The following is a 22,922-nucleotide window of genomic DNA, read 5'->3' as shown; positions in this document are numbered from 1 at the left end:
TGTGGCCTACAATGCCATCAATGCCTTTAGAAGAAGTATCGACAGGCGTAATTAATGTGCCATTGGAAACTAGATCGACGGTGATATAGTCACCTTGAAGAATGAGGATCGGCAGTACACAGTATGACACTGAAAAGACAAGCCCATGGGACGTATCGGTTATCGTGTAGACTTACATCATAAGTATGATATCATCAGTGTGACATCACTGCGGGAAGTCCGAAGAGTTAGGTGTCAAAACCGTTTTTTATCACTCCTCTCTAAGAAATGCGGGGATTATCTGTATACAGTAAAATTGGAGGGTCCAATTTCTCATAATCAAAGCACCTCAGAAGACCGTCTCGAAGTCCCGGGGCTACAAGGCTACGATCGAGATTCCTCCCTCGAGATTCTTCGATACTCGATCTTGTGATAATGTCAACCACAGCCACGCGGAAACGGGGAGTTCCCAAGGCACATGGCTAAGATTGATAGATCCTAGGGAGCTACTCTAAGACCCGAGTCCGGGTGTCATCTAGTGGTAACATCTCCATATCTTTGTAATTAATGCTTGTTGTACTATGATGGGATTTCCCTCCTATATAAAGGGGATCCTTATCACTTTGTAAGGGTTGGTAATTTTTCAGTTACTCCACAAGAAAAATATACAAGAACTCTCTATTTCTCTTTCTAACATACTTTCTTGATATTATTGCTCTCATTTATTATCTCCATATTTGTTCATCATTTATTGCTTATCATTGGCCATAAAGAGCCCTCTTTAATCGGCTCACAACTATTAGCCCTACCCCGATTACTTTCAATAGCTCGTGGTCGAGGCCCAGAATCGACAAGCCCGAGGTCACAGGCAACCAAGCTCGAGGCCCCGAATAACTAACTTATCGGTTTGATTGTAGCGCTCTTCTTAATTCTATTTCGCCTCTAAATCTCGTATACTTAGCATCATATGCTTAACAAACTAGCATAAAAATAGTTCATGTATTTTTAGAGTCTCATCAACAAATTTAATTGTTATTACTATTTTCATGGTAAACAAATATAAAGGGAAAAGATTATTATTCGTGACATATTGTAACACGCTTATCAAGGCAATGTACTCTTATTCTTTCTGTTATTCAAAGTTCTTATTTTTGTTCAATAGTTCTTCATTAGTGTGAGCTCTGGACCGAAGGCAGGCATTTCGTTAAGCCGTTACTGAGTTCGGGAATTACTCTCCTTATTGATTTGACAATTTATTACGTCTTTTATCTATTTAATCTAACACCATTTATTATTTGTATTGAATTAATCTGCATATCTTTAGAACCACATATAAATTCAATTGTTATCCGTTTTTAGGATAAACACGTACAGAGATGAATCGTGATAGAGAATATTAATTAATCTTATCGATTTGCAATTTTATGACATCAGTGCACATTCATGTTTGAAAACGAGTCACTGTAATATAGAGTATCTAACTTAGATTGGAAGATATTTTTCTTTGGAGACTTGTCAAAATGAATTATTCCATGTTATATGTTCAAATGGTCAAGACCTGCTTGAAAAATTATAAGATTAAGGGTGTATTGGGAATTTTCCTATTTTTGGTTGGTCAAAATGTTTTAGAGCACATTTCCTCTAAAGCAATAACCAACGGAAGCCACTCAGGGGCGGATTTACCGTAGCCCAAGCGGTGTCATGTGACACCGCTTCGTCGAATTATTCTACTAATTATGTATATATAGTTCAAATATAAATACGAAACAATCAGTTAAATAATATAAGTGACACCACTGATTACTCTGGTCCGTGTAGCTCATGCAGTCAGAAACTGAGCTATTGCGCCTGAGGTTGCGTGTTCGAACCTACAGCAGCATTTTTTAAATTTTTTTTGTGCCCATGCACAAAATAGATGTGACTGAAGGGGTTTGAACCACTGACCTCTTTGACATTATGAAAACACTAAACAAATGGATCATAATTCACAATTGCACATAATAGCCACAGTAAATTAGTTTAAACGTGAAAGGATTCTGCTGCTTCCTTTTGTTTTCTTGGTTGTATTTTTATATGTTGTACAAATTTACAGCAATTTTTTATTTGTTTAAATGGTGACACCGCTTATGCAAAATTTTGCATACGCCACTGAAGCCACTGCACACAAGCTTCAAGCAACAGGTCCTAATTCTCATTATGCCTAAAGACAGAAGAGAGAACTGTTCCATTCCATCATATATATATATATACTACAGGGATGATACCCGTGCATCGTACGGGCCCGACATCGACACGACCAATATTAACATGTTATTTACTGTCAATAATAAGCACAACACTTTGTATCATAATCAAAATAAATAATTATAGTCAAAAGATTTTTCTATGCAAAAGATTTTTCTGTGCAGCTCCGGCATAATGTTGCTGTTTTCTTACAAAAATGTGCAAAAAAGGCGAAAAAGGGAGCAAGGATGGTGCCTCTCGAACAACTAATCCAGAGACTCGGTTACTCCATCTTTTTTTTACCATGCTTTTGGGTTTGCAAGCTTGTCCCACTATCTGCATTATGTTATTAAGTAGCTTTGTCTTACAGGTTGATGTTGCATATCTTGCTCAACTCAGTAGGGTCTAGACAATTTTCTTTCCTTTGCCCGAAGACTTGTGGTGCTGCTACAACACATGGCTTAAAAGGAAGTAAAACTGCATGATTAACATAAGCTACTGTCCAGTAAAACAATAAATAATTTAATATGGACACTGAGATGATGTAAATGTATCAATCTACAAAGGCCATTAACTCCTGTACAAATTTCTCTTCAGGATTTAGGATGATTAGAAGAAAAGACAGAAGCTCAGCCCTTTGCCTTTGAGATGGTTCCACCACATAGAATCAACATCAAACCAGAGACAGCTATGGTATTTCTACAAACACAGAATTCGCATTGATCTTTTTATTTATTGAAAACAAACGATGCATATAATATCCTGGAGACATAGGCACTAATAGTTCTTTCTACAATATAACATGAACAAAGGACACCAGGGGTTTATCAAATGCTAATGTTTAAGTCTTGGAATTCACGGTGCTTAACAGTAGTTCCCGTGGGACAATTGCTTGCTTTACATGAAAGTAGAAGTCAGGAGAAGAATAAGATCACCTTGGGAGATATTAGTCTATTGTATCTTACAGGAAAAGAGATCTAAAAACTCACCGAGCTACTATGCCATCCCCAAATTGACTGCAACAGCTTATCAATGGAAGAGTTGATTAAGTAGATGGTATCATCATCCCACAGTCTTGTTTCCAAAAGATTCTGTTACAAAAGAGTATACAACAATTATGTATAAGTTCTGAACTTCAGAACAAAATTAAAGAGGGGGGCTGCAACAATTAAAGTAAGTTACTTTGAATATAATGATAACGTTACAATCAGAGAAAGTACTATGAGATATTTATCACAATTATTCAAAGTGGAGTTTAAAGCTTTTCTGCTACATCACAACTATTTATTGTTTGATCCGCAAGTGGCATTCTTGTCTTTGAAAATCGCTTTCCATCAAACTGTAAAATCTTTGATACCCCGTGTTGTACACAGGCCTAACAGTTAACGTTGTTGTTATAAAGAAAGTTTTGAATTTGATAAAAGAAAACTCCAAAAATGAACACATCATTAGGCAGCAATGTGAAGTGTAACTGATTTCTACTTGCACTTGGCCCATAAAAGAAGCGATGGGTCAACTGATCCAGTAAATCACTTTTGAGATCTCAACTCTAAGTAGTCATCACTCCAGAATAAAGTTGTAAACAAACACAATTTTTATTTCACAAGTAAAGAAATTTGGCTGGATCATCTATTACTAACAAAACGGCAGAACATAAGTAACTGAGCAACAACCACTGATCAAATCCAAATAATAATTACTTAAATAAATAAATATATAGTTGAGCAATGGAAGAATGACCAAGCACAAAGGAAAATTTGGAACTACTGCAGTCTCATTCATTTTCGAAATCAAAAATTAATTTGTTCAAAGAGCAGACTCAAATGGGGTGCCATGTCAAATTCAAGTCGACAATAAGGCATGCTAATGCGTCTACCAAGACAGGCACATAATATGGGCATGCTTATTATTCACTATACCATTTAGTTCCCTGATTGGATTATGTACATCTTTTTTGACAGGAAGTTTCCAAAAGCTCAACAAAGAGGACATCTTACAACTGAAACACTGCACATAAATCTGTGTTCGTGAAGGGGATTTAGGAAATGTTATTTTAAAGTGGGTATAAACATAACAGTTAAATTTCATAAATAAGTTGGCTAACAATATTAAGTGCAACTGATGTTCTAGATAACTAAAACTAATAAATCTCCCCTCAGTTATATCTCATAAATTCAATTTTTTTCACACGCAAAATTAATTTTGTTGACAGTTGGATATTGCAAAGATGATTTTAGCAGATTGTTTTTTCTGTTTGACAAATAGACGAAGCTTAATATCGGGATAGATGTAGAAACAAATTTTTTTCAACACGTTGTCACATATGCATAGAAATAATGCACATATATTGTAGTTTACTATCATTTGGCCCTTTGGTTATTATTGAGAGATATTGCAACTACTTGCCAGAATCTACAACCATTTTTGTGGTAGTCATTTTCTCCTGAAAAGTACATTTAAAAATCCTGTCAAAGCTAACTGCTTTTATGACTATAACATGGATGAGCAGGTAATGCACATGAATTGCAATTCCTTCTATTTGGAGACAACCTTTAGAAAGTACTTACAACAGTATTTATTAGACTTCTCTATGCAATTGGTAGTAAACTTACAGCAAAATATAATCCCTTAAAACTACTTTTTACAGTTTAAACCTGCAAGAAATTGATTTATGCTAAGACGACACAATAACCTAAATATGCCGACAGTTTCTATCATATCTAATTAGTTCAAAATGGTCTTACACATTCCTCCTAATTGTATCTCACATCTCAACCATAATTCTTCTTTTTCAAATGTCACATATATACAATATGATTTTGTTTACATTTGAAAGAGTTAATGCAACTTTAAGCTTTTCTGAGAGGACTATACATGTGAAATTTTCATTTATTCTGTGATGAAGAACTATACCCATAGTGAGAATGAATGTATTGTTCCACTTTAGTTACTAAATTGTTATACTATCGATTCTGAAGGATTACAATATGTCAAGGGCAGCAAAGAACATTTCTCTTAAAATAAATAGAGCAAAAGAAGAAGAGTCAACTAAATCTGTGAATTATAAAAGTATGTTCTTTGCAATTCTAAATAAGCAAATTATGAATCCTTCATTTCATTTATAACTCTATATGTTGCTACAGAACACAGATAAATCTATTTTTGGGATAAATTTGAGAAACAAGTAAACTCAACCTGTCAAGGTAGGAGACACGCAAATGTTTTAGCTGCTTAGCGAAAAAGCAGACTCACAAAGCAAGACTTCTTTACTATATTTCTTTCGGCTTTATTTATTGAATTATTCTGGTTTTATCCTTATTTCTCTTCTTCTTGTTTTTCTTCTTCTTGTTTTCTTCCGTCTTCCAAGTCCTCAATTTCGCTTAGCTCTCACCCTCTACTTTAAAGACCAAGAGACAAGAACCCCCCCCCCCCCCCCACAATTTCAACCCTAGACCAAATCTAAAATACCTCAATGCAAATAGCACTGAAGCTAAGTTTAAGTTGTTATTTAACATGAATAAGACCAGTTTTAGAGTGTGGGTAATGGAATCAAACTCACTCGCAAAGCTACAAAACTCAAACACTGCGACACATTTCACACCAGATAAAAGTAAAATAGGCCTAAACTAATTAAAAAACTATAGTAGCGATGCATAGAACTGTTGGTAATAAACCCCGTAAAATTAGTATTCACGGTATTAGTGATAAACGCAGAACACTAAGTTATTGTTAAATCAGCAAGAATAGAAATGCAGCAATAATGACACCAAGATTTTACGTGGAAACCCTTCTGAATAAGGGAAAAAACCACGGCCAAGAAGAGCAACCGATATCACTATAGCGAGGAATTTTACACTGTGTAGTAACAAGTAAAAAATACTCCTAAGACCACTACACCCTCAAATGAAATAAATACTCTTTTGCTTTTTCCATCTCACTACAATATCTCTCACACTCTATTTTTCTTCACAAACTATTTTCTTATAGTTTATGGAATACCTTGCTCTCTCTTTTCTCTCTTTGTTGGTGAGTAAAAATGAGAGTTAAAGCTCTCCTTTTATAGCCAAAACCTCACTCTCTAAAGCCTACAATATTTGACAATTTACACACCCTTTTCACAATTTCAACAAGGTTGGCTACCAAACCAAACCAAGTCAATAAAATTGGCTACCAAATTATACAAATTCAACAAGGTTGGCTACCAAACCAAACCAAGTCAACAAAATTGGCTACCAACTCATTTGAATGAGATGGACACCATATCAATCTCCCCCTCCAGCCTCATTCATCTAGAGGAGGTAGCACTGTCTTCTAGTTTGAGTGTATGCCGACAAGTTCTTTGCATAGCTCGAACTTGTCTCTTGGTACCACCTTGGTCAACATATCTGCAGGATTTTCACTCATGTAAATCTTTTTGACTTGAAGTGATTTGTTCTCCACTTGCTCACGAATCCAATGATATCTGGCGTCAATGTGTTTTGTTCTCGCATGGTACATGTAGTTTTTGCTCAGGTCTATTGCACTCTGACTGTCGCAATAGACAACATACTCCATCTGTCGCAATCCAAGTTCTTGAAGAAATCTCTTGAGTCATATCATCTCTTTGTCAGCTTCAGTAACCGCAATATACTCCGCTTCAGTTGTAGATAGTGCGACATACTTCTGCAACTTCGACTGCCATGATATAGCTCCCCCTGAAAAAGTAAACAAATATCCAGTAGTGGATTTTCTGTTATCAAGGTCACCTGCCATATCAGAATCTGTATAGCCCTTCAAAATTGGATTTGATCCTCCAAAACATAAGCATTCACATGAGCTTCCTCTTAGATACCTGAGTATCCACTTTACAGCTTCCCAATGCTCTTTTCCTGGATTTTCAAGAAATCTGCTAACAACACCGACTGCATGAGCAATATCTGGTCGAGTGCATACCATTGCATACATCAAACTTCCAACGGCAGAGGAATGAGGAATCTTGGCCATTCTCTCTTTTTCCTCCGTTATTGTTGGACACATCTTCTTGCTCAACTTCAGATGACCAGGAAGAGGTGTGCGAACCAACTTAGCACTTTTCATATTGAAGCTCTCCAGTACACGTTCTATGTACTTCTCCTGTGACAAGTAAAGCTTCCTTTCGTTTCTCGAACGAGTAATTCTCATGCCCAAAATCTGCTTAGCATGACCCAAGTCTTTCATTGCAAAAGACTTATTCAACTGTTTCTTCAACTCGTCAATCTTAGAAGAATTCCTGCCCACAATCAACATATCATCCACATATAGCAAGAGGATGATAAAATCGTCATCAAAAAATCTTTGTACAAACACACAGTGATCTGAAGAAGTCTTCTTGTAGCCTTGCTCCCCCATAACAGACTCAAACTTCTTGTACCACTGTCTGGGAGCTTGCTTCAATCCATATAGACTCTTCTTAAGTTTGCATACAAGATTTTCTTTACCTTTTGCCTTAAAGCCTTCAGGTTGTTCTATATAAATCTCCTCTTCTAAGTCACCGTGAAGAAAAGCAGTCTTCACATTCATTTGCTTAATCTCCAAATCAAGACTAGCAGTCAAACCAAGAACTGTCCAAATGGAGGACATTTTCACGACAGGAGAAAATATTTCGTCAAAGTCAATACCTTTCCTTTGACCAAATCCCTTGACAACCAATTTAGCTTTGTATCTGGGCTTCAAACTATGTTCTTCAGCTTTAACTTTGAATACCCACTTGTTCTTCAAAGCTCTCATGCCCTTAGGCAATTTCACCAACTCATAAGTATGGTTCTCATGCAGAGATTTCATCTCATCTTGCATGGCTTCAATCCATTGATCCTTGTGCTCATCTTCTATAGCCTCCGCATAACATTTTGGTTCTCCTCCATCAGTGAGTAATACATATTCATTGGTTGAATAACGGGAGGAAGGAGTACGAGGTCTAGAAGACCTCCTGAGTGGAATATCTAACTCGTCCACAACTTCGTGAGTAGGAGCATCTACCTCATCAACATTAGCATTGTTATCCCCATCACCATCAATATGTTGATCTGGAATATGGTTCTGGGCATCACCATCATCATTGAGCCCACCAGTGTCATCCCCATTTGTATGAGGAACTTGATCAAGATTAACTAAACCTTCAGAACTTGAAGATTTTAACTTCTCCGCTTTGTTAATATCTTCAATGGTTTGATCCTCCACGAAGATAACATCACGGCTTCTCACAACCTTCTTCTCAATTGGATCATATAGCCTGTAACCAAACTCATCAAGGCCATAACCAATGAAGATGCACTGCCTTGTCTTGGCAGTTAATTTTGACCTCTCATCTTTAGGCACATGTACAAAAGCTTTGCAACCAAACACTTTCAAGTGGTCATAGGAAACATCCTTGCCATACCAAACTTTGTTTGGAATATCACTTTGCAAAGCAACCGCAGGGGATAGATTAATAACATGTGCGGCGGTCAACAAAGCCTCACCCCAAAAGGAATTCGGCAACTTTGCTTCAGAAAGCAAACATCTGACTCTTTCCATCAATGTCTTGTTCATCCTTTCTGCTAAATCATTAAGCTGAGGAGTCTTTGGAGGAGTCTTCTGGTGTCAGATACCCTGTTGTTTGCAGTATTCGTCAAACGGTCCACAATATTCACCACCGTTATCAGTACGAATACACTTCAGCTTCTTTCCAGTTTCTCTTTCAACTGAAGCCTGAAACTGCTTAAAGACACCCAACACTTGGTCTTTAGTCTTCAAGATGTAGACCCAAAGTTTCCTCAAACAATCATCAATAAAGGTAGCAAAATAAAGTGCACCACCCAAAGTTCTTGTCTTCATTGGACCACATAAATCTGAATGCACCAACTTAAGTAACTCTGTCTTTCTTGAAGGAGGATGAGACTGGAAAGAAACTCTTTTTTGTTTTCCAGCCAAGCAGTGCTCACATTTTTCTAATTTTGCACTTTTAAAATTTGACAATAATTTCTTCTTAGCCAGAACATTTAGTCCTTTCTCGCTAATGTGGCTAAGCCACTTATGCCATAACGTTGAAGAGTTATGGCTTTCAACGGCATTCACCATATCAACACAGGTAGAGGCTGTAGTCCAGTATAGACCACGACGCTTTTCCCCACGAGCCACAATCATGCAGCCCTTAGTGAGCTTCCACTTTCCAGCACCATTGGTACTGACATATCCCTCATCATCCAAAACACCAACAGAGATCAAGTGCAAACGAACATCGGGTGCATGCTTTACATTGTCTAAAACTAGTTTAGTTCCAATACTAGTTTCCAAACAAATCGTTTCAACACCAGCCACCCTAGATATAGTCTCATTACCCATACTCAAAGTTCCAAAGTCACCCTGAGTATATGATGAGAAAAATTCCTTCCTTGATGTCACATGAGATGCGGCACCACTGTCCACAACCCAGCTTGACTCATCACAAGCAATATTTATCAGATCTGCATCAAGGACTGTAACAAGATCTTCTGTAGTAACGGTGGCCACACGATTGCCATCTTCTTTCTGTTCTTCCTTGTCTCTATTCTCCTTTTTCAAAATCCGGCAGAACTTCTTTGTGTGCCCTTTCTTCCCGCAATGATAGCACTCAATATCTTTAAGTTTGCTTCTGGATTTGCTTCTATTATATTCTCTATTTTGAGAACCCCGATTCTTGCTTCTCCCCTATAGTCAGTCACCAAGACATCTGATGAGGAGGAACCCTGAGATTTTCTTCTCATCTCTTCATTTAGAAGGCTGCTCTTGGCAAGATCCATAGAGATCACACCATCCGGAGCAGAATTTGATAATGAAGTTCTAAGAATTTCCCAAGAATCTGGTAGGGAACCAAGTAGAAACAAGCCTTGAATTTCTTCATCAAATTTAATGCCCATAGCAGATAACTGGTTCATGATCCCCTGAAAATTATTCAGATGATCTGTCATCGCGGAACCATCGTGGTATTTTAAACCCAACATCTGCTTTATCAGAAATATCCTGTTGTTTCTAGTTTTCTGAGCATACAAACTTTCAAGGTGCTCCCATAGGGTCCGATCATGTGTCTCCCCAGAAATATGGTTCAAAACATTATCGTCAACCCACTGTCTAATAAAGCCGCAAACCTGCCTGTGTAACAGATTCCACTCTTCATCTGATTTATTATCAGGCTTTACAGTGGCGAAGACAGGTTGATGAAAATTCTTGACATAGAGCAAATCTTCCATTTTGCCCTTCCAAATGGCATAATTTATGCCATTCAAGGTAACCATTCTACTAGTGTTGGCTTCCATCGTTTATCACAAATACAAATACTATTTATTAGGAGACCAAAGTAATTCTTTTCTGATGTGAAAGTTCAGACTGTGCTGCAACCACAAAGCATACTCAGATAGAACCTTGGCTCTGATACCACTTGTTGGGAATAAACCCCGTAAATATAGTATTCACGGTATTAGTGATAAACGCAGAACACTAAGTTATGGTTAAATCAGCAAGAATAGAAATGCAGCAATAATTACACCAAAATTTTACGTGGAAACCCTTCAGAATAAGGGAACAAACCACGGCCAAGAAGAGCAACTGATAACACTATAGCGAGGAATTTTACACTGTGTAGTAACGAGTAAAAAATACTCCTAAGACCACTACACCCTCAAAAGAAATAAACAATCTTTTGCTTTTTCCACCTCACTACAATATCTCTCACACTCTATTTTTCTTCACAAACTATTTTCTTATAGTTTATGGAATACCTTGCTCTCTCTTTTCTCTCTTTGTTGGTGTGTAGAAATGAGAATTAAAGCTCTCCTTTTATAGCCAAAACCTCACTCTCTAAAGCCTACAATATTTGACAATTTACACACCCTTTTCACAATTTCAACAAGGTTGGCTACCAAACCAAACCATGTCAATAAAATTGGCTACCAAATTATACAAATTCAACAAGGTTGGCTACCAAATCAAACCAAGTCAACAAAATTGGCTACCAACTCATTTGAATGAGATGGACACCATATCAAGAACCAACCAAAAAAAAACCCAACAAAGCGAGAAGGGATAAAGAAAGCTAACGGAAGAAGAAGGTGAAGCAAGAAAAGAAATGCACAATCCAGGGAAGGAGCATTGGCAAGCTGTGAAGTGGATTCTACGGTATATTCATAATACTGTAGATGTCGGGTTAGTTTTTGAGCAGGAAGACAATCAGTCTGTAGTTGGATATTGTGACTCAGATTTTGCGGGTGATATGGACAAACGAAGATCAACTACTGGTTATGTGTTTACTTTTGCAAAGGCACCAGTTAGTTGGAAGTCTACTTTGCAGTCAACAGTTGCTTTGTCTACAACAGAGGCAGAGTACATGGCTATTACAGATGCTGTGAAAGAGGCAATTTGGCTTCAAGGATTGCTAAAGGAGCTTGGTGTTGAACAAAAAGGTATCACAATTTTTTGTGATAGTCAAAGTGCTATTCAATTAGCGAAGAACCAAGTTTATCATGCAAGGACGAAGCACATTGATGTTCGGTATCATTTCGTACGAGAAATCATAGAAGAAGGTGGAGTCACGGTGAAGAAAATTCATACTACAGAGAATCCTGCTGATATGCTGACAAAGGTGGTGACTGCGGTCAAGTTTCAACATTGTTTGGATTTGATCAACATTGTTGAACACTGAAGATTGAAGATGAAGACACAACCAAAATTTGTTATTGAGAGAGAATTGAAAATGTGGAATTTTGCCAAGGTGGAGATTTGTTGAAGTTTGGCAAAATGCCAAAGTCCCACATTGGTTGGGAGTTAAGTTTGGGGGGGATTTTTCCCCTATAAAAGAAGGCCTAATGTTTAGGATTGAAACACACCTCTCATTTGCCTTCTCATCTGTTTAAGGCATTTGTATCTTCTCTCTTTAGTATTATTTCACTTGTATTTTTGGAGTGGAATAAAATATTGGTTGTGTCCGAGGAGTAGGCAAAATTAGCCGAACCTCGTAAATTCTGGTGTTCCCTTTATTGTTGCTTTATTGTCTTATTTATTATTTGGTGGCTGTCATAATTTTTGGTATAGTAGTTGTGACTTATTCACACTATATACATTTGGCTTCCGCAACAATTGGTATCAGAGCCAAGGTACTGTCTAAGTATGCTCTGTGGTTGCAGCATAGTCTGATCTTCCACATCAGAAAAGATTTATCTTGGTAACTGAGTCAAGGTTCTGTCTGAGTATGCTCTGTGGTTGCAGCTTAGTCTGATCTTCCACACCAGAAAGGAAATAATCTTGATTTGTGTCGTCAGCTATTAAATAATATTTGTGTCAAAGATGGGAGACAATAAACAAGAAGAATCTACATCAAGTGTCAACAATACGTCATCATTGGCATCTTCGCTTATGACAAGAATTGTGTCAAATGCGAAATTTGCGGTAGAAATATTTGACGGGTCCGGACATTTTGGGATGTGGCAAGGCGAGGTTCTAGATGTCCTTTTTCAACAAGGGCTAGATCTGGCCATTGAAGAAAAGAAACCAGATGTTATTGGAGAAGAAGATTGGAGAATTATCAACCGTGTTGCTTGCGGTACCATTCGATCCTACCTTGCTAGAGAGCAGAAATATCCATACACAAAGGAAACTTCTGCAAGTAAATTATGGAAAGCACTGGAGGATAAATTTTTGAAGAAAAATAGTCAAAATAAATTGTACATGAAGAAGAGACTGTTTCACTTCACCTATGTTCCTGGTACCACGATGAATGAACATATCACCAGTTTCAATAAGTTGGTCACAGATTTGCAAAATATGGATACAACTTATGATGATGGTGACTTGGCCTTGATGTTGTTGGCGTCACTTCCTGATGAGTACGAGCACCTTGAAACTACTCTACTCCATGGAAATGACGAAGTTTCTCTCAGAGAAGTTTGTTCGGCTTTGTACAGCTATGAACAAAGAAAGCGAGAAAAACAGAAGGGCGGAGAAGGAGAAGCACTATTTGTGAGGGGTCGTCCTCAAAATCAAACGAGGACAAAGAAGGGAAGATCCAAGTCAAGATCCAGACCCAGCAAAGATGAATGTGCCTTTTGTCGAGAAAACGGGCACTGGAAGAAAGACTGTCCGATGTTGAAGAATAAGGCCAAACATAACAATGGAAAGGCCATTATGGATTCAAATATAGATGATTATGATGATTCAGACTTCTCATTAGTTACAACAGAGTCATCAACATCATCAGACATATGGTTGATGGACTCGACTTGTAGCTATCATATGTGTCCCAACAGGGACTGGTTTGTGGAATTTCAAGAAGGAGAATATGGAGTCATCCACACAGCGGATAACAGCCCTCTTACCTCATATGGCATTGGTTCAATACGATTAAGGAACCATGATGGAATGATCAGAACATTAACAGATGTTCGATTTGTACCGGATTTGAAGAAGAATCTCATCTCTGTAGGAGCCCTAGAATCAAAAGGGTTCAAAATCATTGCAGAAAATGGAGTGATGAGAGTATGCTCCGGTGCACTAGTGGTAATGAAGGCTAATCGGAAGAATAATAATATGTACCGCTATCGTGGCAGTACAGTTATTGGGACAGCGACAGTGACATCCAGTGACGACAAAGAGGCAGAAGCAACCAAGCTATGACACATGCGCTTGGGACATGCTGGAGGAAAATCCTTGAAAACTCTATCAGATCAAGGATTGTTAAAAGGAGTAAAGGCTTGCAACTTGGAGTTTTGTGAGCATTGTGTCAAAGGGAAACAGACAAGGGTTAAATTTGGTACAGCGATCCATAATACTAAAGGCATTTTGGATTATGTACACTCTGATGTTTGGGGTCCTTCCAAAACACCTTCATTGGGTGGGAAGCACTATTTTGTAACCTTTGTTGATGATTTTTCCCGAAGAGTATGGGTGTATACAATGAAAAACAAAGATGAAGTGCTGGGAATTTTTCTCAAATGGAAGACGATGGTGGAGAATCAAACAGGCAGGAGGATCAAGTGTATTCGCACAGACAATGGAGGTGAATACAAAAATGATCATTTCAATAAGGTCTGTGAAAATGATGGCATCGTCCGACACTTCACTGTTAGACATACACCACAACAGAATGGAGTGGCAGAACGTATGAACCGGACCTTGCTGGAGAAGGTACGGTGTATGTTGTCCAATGCTGGCTTGGGCAAAGAATTTTGGGCTGAGGCAATTACATATGCATGCCACCTCATTAATCGTCTACCATCTGCTGCTATTGATGGCAAGACACCATTTGAAAAATGGTATGGAAAACCTGCTGTAGATTATAACTCTTTGCACGTGTTTGGCTCAACTGCATATTATCATGTGACGGAGTCAAAATTGGATCCAAGGGCAAAGAAGGCTATTTTTATGGGAATTACTTCTGGAGTCAAAGGATATCGCTTATGGTGTCCTATGACAAAGAAAGTAATATTCAGCAGGGATGTTACCTTTGATGAATCTGCTATGGTAAATAGGGTAACAGAAGATACCAAACAAAATGAAGGTGCTTCTAAGCAGGTGGAGTTTGAGCGAAAATTTATTTTTCCTACACAAGAAGCAGATGAGGAAACAAATGAAGATTACCCTTTGGAAGGAGAGCCAGTAGAGGAGATTCCAACTCAGGAACCTCAACAACAACTTGAATCAATAGCAACCAGTAGGCCAAAAAGAACAATAACAAAACCTGTTCGTCTCATAGAGACGGTTGCTTGTGCAACCTCAATTGTAGCTGATGATGTTCCTACCACTTATAAAGACGTTGTCCAAAGTTCAGAAGAAGATAAGTGGAGGATTGCCATGAATGATGAAATACAGTCCCTTCATCAGAATCATACATGGAGATTGGCCAATCTCCCGAAGGGAAAGAAAGCAATTGGGTGCAAATGGGTATTTGCAAAGAAGGAAGGATTTCCTAACCAAGTAGATGTTCGCTACAAAGCAAGATTGGTGGCCAAAGGATATGCTCAAAAGGAGGGAATTGATTACAATGAAGTATTTTCTCCAGTTGTAAAACATTCCTCCATTAGAATTATGTTGGCTTTGGTAGCACAATTGGATTTGGAACTAGTTCAGATGGATGTAAAAACTGCGTTTTTACATGGAAACTTGGAGGAGGAAATCTACATGACTCAGCCAGAAGGATTCAAAGTTGCTGGAAAGTGTGCAAACTTGAAAAATAGTTGTACGGATTGAAACAATCTTCTAGACAATGGTACAAGCGATTTGATGAGTTTATGTTGAGGCAAGGGTACAAGAGAAGCAAATACGATCATTGTGTGTATTTGCACAAGCTTAAAGATGGTTCTTTTGTATATCTTCTCCTATATGTTGATGATATGTTGATAGCTTCCAAGAATTCGGAAGAAATTGATAAGTTGAAGATTCAACTGAAGAAGGAGTTCGAGATGAAGGATTTGGGTGAGGCAAAGAAAATTCTTGGCATGGAGATAATTAGAGATAGACGTTCAAAGAAACTCTGTTTATCTCAAAAGGAATATTTGAAGAGAGTACTTCAACGTTTTGGCATAGATGACAAGACTAAGCCAGTTAGTACTCCACTTGCTTCCCATTTTAAGCTAAGTACTACTATGTCGCCAATGGATGAAGCTGAACGAGAGTATATGTCAAAGGTACCATACGCAAATGTTGTTGGTAGCTTGATGTATGCAATGGTTTGCACAAGGCCTGACATTTCACAAGCTGTTGGAGTTATTAGCAGATATATGCACAATCCAGGGAAGGAGCATTGGCAAGCTGTGAAGTGGATTCTACGGTATATTCATAATACTGTAGATGTCGGGTTAGTTTTTGAGCAGGAAGACAATCAGTTTGTAGTTGGATATTGTGACTCAGATTTTGCGGGTGATATGGACAAACGAAGATCAACTACTGGTTATGTGTTTACTTTTGCAAAGGCACCAGTTAGTTGGAAGTCTACTTTGCAGTCAACAGTTGCTTTGTCTACAACAGAGGCAGAGTACATGGCTATTACAGAGGCTGTGAAGGAGGCAATTTGGCTTCAAGGATTGCTAAAGGAGCTTGGTGTTGAACAAAAAGGTATCACAATTTTTTGTGACAGTCAAAGTGCTATTCAATTAGCGAAGAACCAAGTTTATCATGCAAGGACGAAGCATATTGATGTTCGGTATCATTTTGTACGAGAAATCATAGAAGAAGAAGGAGTCACGGTGAAGAAAATTCATTCTACGGAGAATCCTGCTGATATGCTGACAAAGGTGGTGACTGCGATCAAGTTTCAACATTGTTTGGATTTGATCAACATTGTTGAATACTGAAGATTGAAGATTTAGACACAATCAAAAATTTGAAATTTGTTATTGAGAGAAAATTGAAGATGTGGAATTTTGCCAAGGTGGAGATTTGTTGAAGTTTGGCAAATTCTTTGTCCCATATCAGTGGGCTCTTGAGTTTGGGGGAGATTTCTCCCCTATAAAAGAAGGCCTAATGTTTAGGATTTAAACACACCTCTCATTTGTCTTCTCATATGTTTAAGGCATTTGTATTTTCTCTGTTTAATATTATTTCACTTGTATTTTTGGAGTGGAATAAAATATTGGTTGTGTCCGAGGAGTAGGAAAAATTAGCCGAACCTCATAAATTCTGGTGTTCCCTTTATTGTTGCTTTATTGTCTTATTTATTATTTGGTGGTTGTCATAATTTTTGGTATATACGTTGTGACTTATTCACACTATATACATTTGGCTTCCGCAACAAAATGAACATCGCCTGACTGATCATCAAAGAGAAAAAGAACAGAACCTCACTGAAATTTCAATATAATCTGTTTTGAGAATATCAAAACTGAAGAGAAAGGAACTAATTAGATTTGATTACCCAGAAGTATCAGGTTTTCATTCATCAAATATCCAAAATAATGCACCTAGGTATCTATTTTTAAACATGCATGTGCAAATCAGATATAATTACTAATATGCGTATGTAAAAAATCCAACAAAAACCTATCCAAAAATATGAAAAAAGCAAATAGTTACCACCAAAGTTCCATAACACAAAAATTAGGTATATTGAAGAAGGAAGCATGGAGAAAACTTACAAAAATTGAGAAACATAACCAAATTAGAACCAAATGAAAAACCTTTAAAAGGATGCAGACATCTAAGAAGAGCTTACGAAGGTGCGATCCACAACCGCAGGCTAATTTGGAACAAAGAGGATTCAGGAACTTTTGCAGAGAAATTTAGTAACAGAGAAGATGAAAGTAACCAAGAGAGAGGTGGAGGCAGAAAAGTATACTGATAGAAGAAGAAGGTGATGGGAATTAGGATTCCTTAATGAACAAAAGGACGTTTAGTAAGTGGAAAAGGAAAAGGCAGTACACGTGCTTATAGAAAATCCAGTACACGTATATCCAATTACATCTACAATTTCGAAACTTTTCATGCTATTTGTACAATCAAGTAAACTATATATATATATATATATATGGTGTCCGGATCAGCTTGCGCGTACTTTGACTAATTTTATGGTATACTTGTTATCTTATACCAGCACAGGTACTGGGTAACTCTGTCCACTAAAGCTTGAACATAATAAGAAGAAATCACCGAGTATTTTTGCTTCCGCTAGAATCTAAACATGAGACCACATGGTTTCTCAACAGACTTTGTTAACCGCACTCTTGGGGTGCCCATTCTATTCTCAAAATCCTTAACCTGGAAAAGCCACCTACTACATTCTTGGGTCAAGAGGATAGTTCGGGCCTTCAGCAGGAGATTAAAAAAGGGACAGCTCGAGAAGAAATGGGAGTTAAGAGGTTGTTCTTTTATACGTTGAAAATCTAACCCCAAATGTTGAACAATATTAACTAGCAAACAGAAGAAGATTTAAACATGTTTGGCCATGTGTAATATCAACAGTATTATGATGAACGATATTATACATGTAATGTTTGCATACGGTGAAATCGGAGGGTCCAATTTCTCGCCATTAAGGCACTTCGGAAGATCTCCTCGAAGGCTCGAGGCCACGGCTGAGTATCCTTCCTCAAGGGTCGTCGACACTCGACCTCAGGGTAGTGATGATTATGATAATGGTAGAAATGGGGAGTTCTCAAGGTACACGACAAGGACAGAAAGAGTCTAGTGGTCTACTCTAAACCCGAATCAGTGTATAATCTAGCTGTCCCATCTCCGCTTCCTTGTCATTAATGTATTTTGTACTATGTTGCGACTCCCCTACTATATAATGGGGATCCTTGTCATTTTGTAAACATCCGTTGCTTCAGTTACTCCACACAAAATATACAAGAATACTCTCTTTGCTCTCTAACATATTCTCTTGATATTATTGCTTCCATTTATTATCTTTATTATTGTTCATCATTTATTGCTTATCATTGGACATAAAGAGCCTTCGTAGATTTCATTATAATTGTTAGCCATACTTTGACCACCTTCGATAGCTCCAAGCCGAGCTCTAGAATCGACCCCGAGGCCCCCGAATAAACAAGCTCGAGGCCCCGATTGTTAACCTATCGGTTTGGTTATCGCCTTATCCTTCACTCCTATTTCGTTTCTAAGTCTCACACATAGCATCATCTTCTTAACAACTAGCATAAAAATAGATCACGTATTTTTAGAGTCCCATGATCAAATTTAATTATTATTACCATTTTCACGAAAAACAGTTTGGCGCCCACCGTGTGGCTAAAAATAATAGTGATTATTTTCTTACTAGTTTAGCTACACAACGCAAGTTATCTTTCACGCTTTTTCTTGTCCAAGATCTTCGATTTCAGGTCGAAATGTCTAACTCAGTGAATGAAGGTGGAAACAATAATCTTGAGGACCATGGAGAAAACGGTGTGGGTGTTCCGGGTGTTGGTGTGCCACCACAAAACCCTAGGAATGTGCCAGAACCAACCCCCGTGGATGCGGTCTCACGCGATGCCCAACGCATCGACATAAGCTCCCACACTGACAGGAGCGTGCGCCAATGGGATCCACAAGAAGCTTAGAAAATCCCAACCAGGGAAGAACGAGAGGATAGCCTTCATGTTATTTTTGAAATGTTTCAGGCACAATAGCTGGCTATTGCTCAGCTGCAAAGTCACCAGAAAACTCCTAGCATGGTAGCACCGGGGACAGCTCCCCCAACCGAACATGTACCGGAGAGATCGAGCAATAACGGGTCGATAGCCGACCCTGTCATCGTAAAGATAGTATAGGAACTCACCAGAAGGATCGAATCGGGCGAGAAAATGATAGAAGCCAACGATAAGAAGGTCGAGACTTACAACTCCAAGGTCGACCAAATTCCAGGAGTTCCCCCTATCCTGAAAGGTGTGGATTCGAAGAAGTTCATACAAAGGTTGTTCCCAGAGGAAACGACTCCGAAACCTATTCCAAAGAAGTTCAGAATACCAGACCTCCCAAAATACAACGGGATCTCAGACCCCAATGAGCACGTTACTGCTTACACTTGCGCAGTGAAGGGCAACGACAGAAAGGACGACGAGATCGAGTCCGTCTATAGACTCATTTGCCATACTGGCAGACTCTTTCATAAAGGCACATGCCCGTGCCATCAAAGTAGCAACATGGAAATCTGATGTGTTCAAGATCAAGCAGAGGGAGAACGAAATGCTGCCAGAGTTCATATCTCTCTTCCAAATGGAATGAATGGAACTACCACCAGTTTCCGATAATTGGGCAGTGCTGGCCTTCACTCAAGGTCTGAATGAACGAAGCTCGGTGGCTTCAAAGCATTTAAAGCAGAATTTGGCCGCATATCCTGTTGTGACCTAGTCGGACATCCATAACCGATACCAGTCGAAGATCAGGGTCGAAAAGAACTAGCTAGGAACCCCCTCGGGCTCAGTATACCTAAGCAGGAGCAAAATCCAGGAAAGAAAGATATCAGTCATACATCGAAGATAGAAGGAATGCCACGGGGCGCAACCCACCTCGTAGCGATCGAAGGATAGACCGAGGACAAGATACTTGGGGACTCATCAACAGAGCTGGGTTCGATAGGAATGCAGGACCAACAGAGGCGCATCACTTATCGGAATACAATTTCAATGTCGATGTATCAGAAATTATTTTCGCCATCAATAAAATCTGAGACGCCAGATGGACCAAGAATGTACAATAAAATCCTTCACAAAGGAATCATTATTTAGTGTGTGAATTTCACAACATGCACGTCCACAGGACCGAGGATTGCCACTAGCTTCGAGAAGAGGTAGCCCGACTACTTAACAAGGGTCACCTCCGGGAATTCCTCAGCGACCGAGCCAAAAATTAGTTCCGAGAAAGAGAGGCAGCCAAGAAGAACGAAACAAATGAGCCACAACATGTCATCCATATGATCTTGGGAGGCATCAATGCCCACAGGAACCCATGATGAGAAGTCCAAAAATATCCATAATTAGAGAAAAGTGAACCCGGGGGTATGTACCTGAAGATGCCCTCACATTCAGCAAAGAGGACACCGAGACCTTGGCTCAACCCCACAATGACACACTGATAATCTCTTTCCTTGTAAATACTTTTCAAATAAAATGTGTACTCGTGGATCTAGATAGCTCGGCCAACATTATCAGGTCGAGCGTAATAGAGCAGCTCAGACTGCTTGACAAAATCTTTCTCGCCACTCGAGTCCTCAACGGATTCAACATGGCAAGAGAAACAACGAAAGGAGAAATCACCCTCCCATACAACGTGGTCGGCATAACCCAGAATGTCAAATTCCATGTCATCAAAGGAGACATGAGGTACAATGCCTTGTTCAGGAGGCCGTGGATGCACCGCATGAGAGCAGTACCATCTACCCTCTACCAAGTAATGAAATTCTCGACAAAGGAAGGAATTAAAATCGTCTATGAGGAACAACATGTAGCAATAGAAATGTTCGCGGTGCACGATGTGGCACCAGCACCAGTACCTCCACCCGCAAAGGGGGCCAAAGGGTAATCAAACTACATCTTCGGTTAAGCCCGACTAAACAAAGCAAAGGACCGTACCGCATCCTCATCACAAGGGAGTAGAACATATCGGACCTCGAAATGTCGCCGGCACATCCCACACTAAGGTATAACCCTCTCCCTTTTTATTTTATATTTCACACTAAGCCTTACATAGGCACCCGACCAAAGCAGTCAAAGCGCTAACCCAGCCCGAAGACCTTAAGGTTTCAAAGCATCTGTTGCACTCTTTTCCTTCAACCGAGTTTTTGTCCCGAAAAGGGTTTTACCGGCAAGGTTTTTAATGAGGCAACATTCGCATGCTACCTAATGACGACTCGACAAGTATTCAAGGCTTCTTTAGCAATCAACCTCGAACACTGGGAGGCATCCCCCCGGAAGGCCAGCCACTCAGAAAAACCAAGAAACACCAAATGGGGTCCCAATAGAAAAATGATGTACCGGGCCAAACGGTCGGACAAACTATGTCCGTATAGCTGAGCCACACTGTCGGAAACATGTATACTTGTACCAAATAATCAAAGAATACCTTTTGTTGAAGCACCTCATACTCCAAAAGAAACTCGACACTTTTGCAAAAATGACTCCTCTGACAAAAATGTCCCGAGCACTCGGGGACTAGCGTCAACAGTTCAACACCTTAACGACCTCTGGGTTGGGACTCCAAGCTCATAAGCCCTCAGCGAGGCAACATGAAAATCACAAAACATCTCCAAGGCCGAAAGTGTCCTGACAACTCCGGGACTAGCGTCAAAATCTCAAAAATTGCACGACCCTAGGGTCGGAATGTCCGAAATCATAAGCCCTCAATGAGGCAATACAAAGTTTACAAGTAATGGCTCCCGAGTCAAGAAACCCTCGATGACTCGGGGACTACCGTCAAGCGCCATCTCCATCAACTTATCAAGTCTTGAGGTTGTAAGGCCACATGCGGGCAGCCTCTGTCTCATAAGACCTTCATAAGGCAACAACAATATCTGTAAGACCTCAAGCAACGCATGAACAATACTTGTACCAAGTACCCAAAACTGTAAGACCTCAAAGGCATGTAAAACTTGTAAGACCTTACTAAAGGAATAAACCCAATCTCAAAGTTTCGGCTATATATCGAACTTGTAAGACCCTTAAAAAGGCATACCCTCGATATAGATGCCGAAACTACTTCACTCAGGACTTAAAGTCTCCGGCCAAACACAAATGACTCCGGTTACAAGGTTGTACCAGCCGAACTAAAGTGACTCGGGGATGCCCGAACATCGCTACAAAATCACATGCCTTCAATTACTTTGAATCTACTTCGAAAAGAATCGGTTAAACAGGCTACCCTCGACATAGGCAAAAGAGCTTTGACCATGTCAGCTCCAAATCACAGGCTTCGAGATACTCAACCCCCAAGCCAAACCTCCCGAGGTGCTTGATTATCGCCATATAACATTTTTTATCGAATCGTCGAAGAGTCAGGCTAAAAGTATTTCAAAAAGTCCTTAACAAGGGAAAAATAAAGCCAATAAAAGGTCGCGCCGACCCAAGGCATAAGAGCCATTGTCACCGGCCTACATGAATACAAAACTTGAGGGTCGAACAAGCTCGTGTCGAAACCCGAAGACTGAACCCAAAATAGTTAACTAAATGGTCGCTCCGACCCAAGCCATAAGAGCCATTGTCGCCGGCCCATCTAAAAGGTTGCATCGACCAAGCGCACAAGAGCCTACATGCCAGCCTAGTGAGCCTCAG

The 22,922-nt window shown here is 39.3% G+C and overlaps 1 long non-coding RNA gene across 1 annotated transcript; it reads right to left on the bottom strand.

The window, feature by feature from the left end:
- Nucleotides 1-2,272: 2,272 nt before the first annotated feature.
- Nucleotides 2,273-3,564, bottom strand: LOC104239023 (uncharacterized). Its single transcript, XR_714026.2, has 2 exons — nucleotides 3,385-3,564; nucleotides 2,273-3,293 (listed from the first exon to the last, which is right to left on the bottom strand). It is a non-coding gene; the product is annotated as an uncharacterized lncRNA (long non-coding RNA).
- Between the last annotated feature and the right edge of the window lie 19,358 nt (nucleotides 3,565-22,922).

This window comes from Nicotiana sylvestris, chromosome 7, assembly GCF_000393655.2.
Source record: "Nicotiana sylvestris chromosome 7, ASM39365v2, whole genome shotgun sequence".
Classification (NCBI taxonomy): Eukaryota; Viridiplantae; Streptophyta; class Magnoliopsida; order Solanales; family Solanaceae; genus Nicotiana; species Nicotiana sylvestris.
The sequence above is the reverse complement of the archived record's forward strand: the minus strand, read 5'-3'. Positions and strand labels throughout refer to the sequence as shown.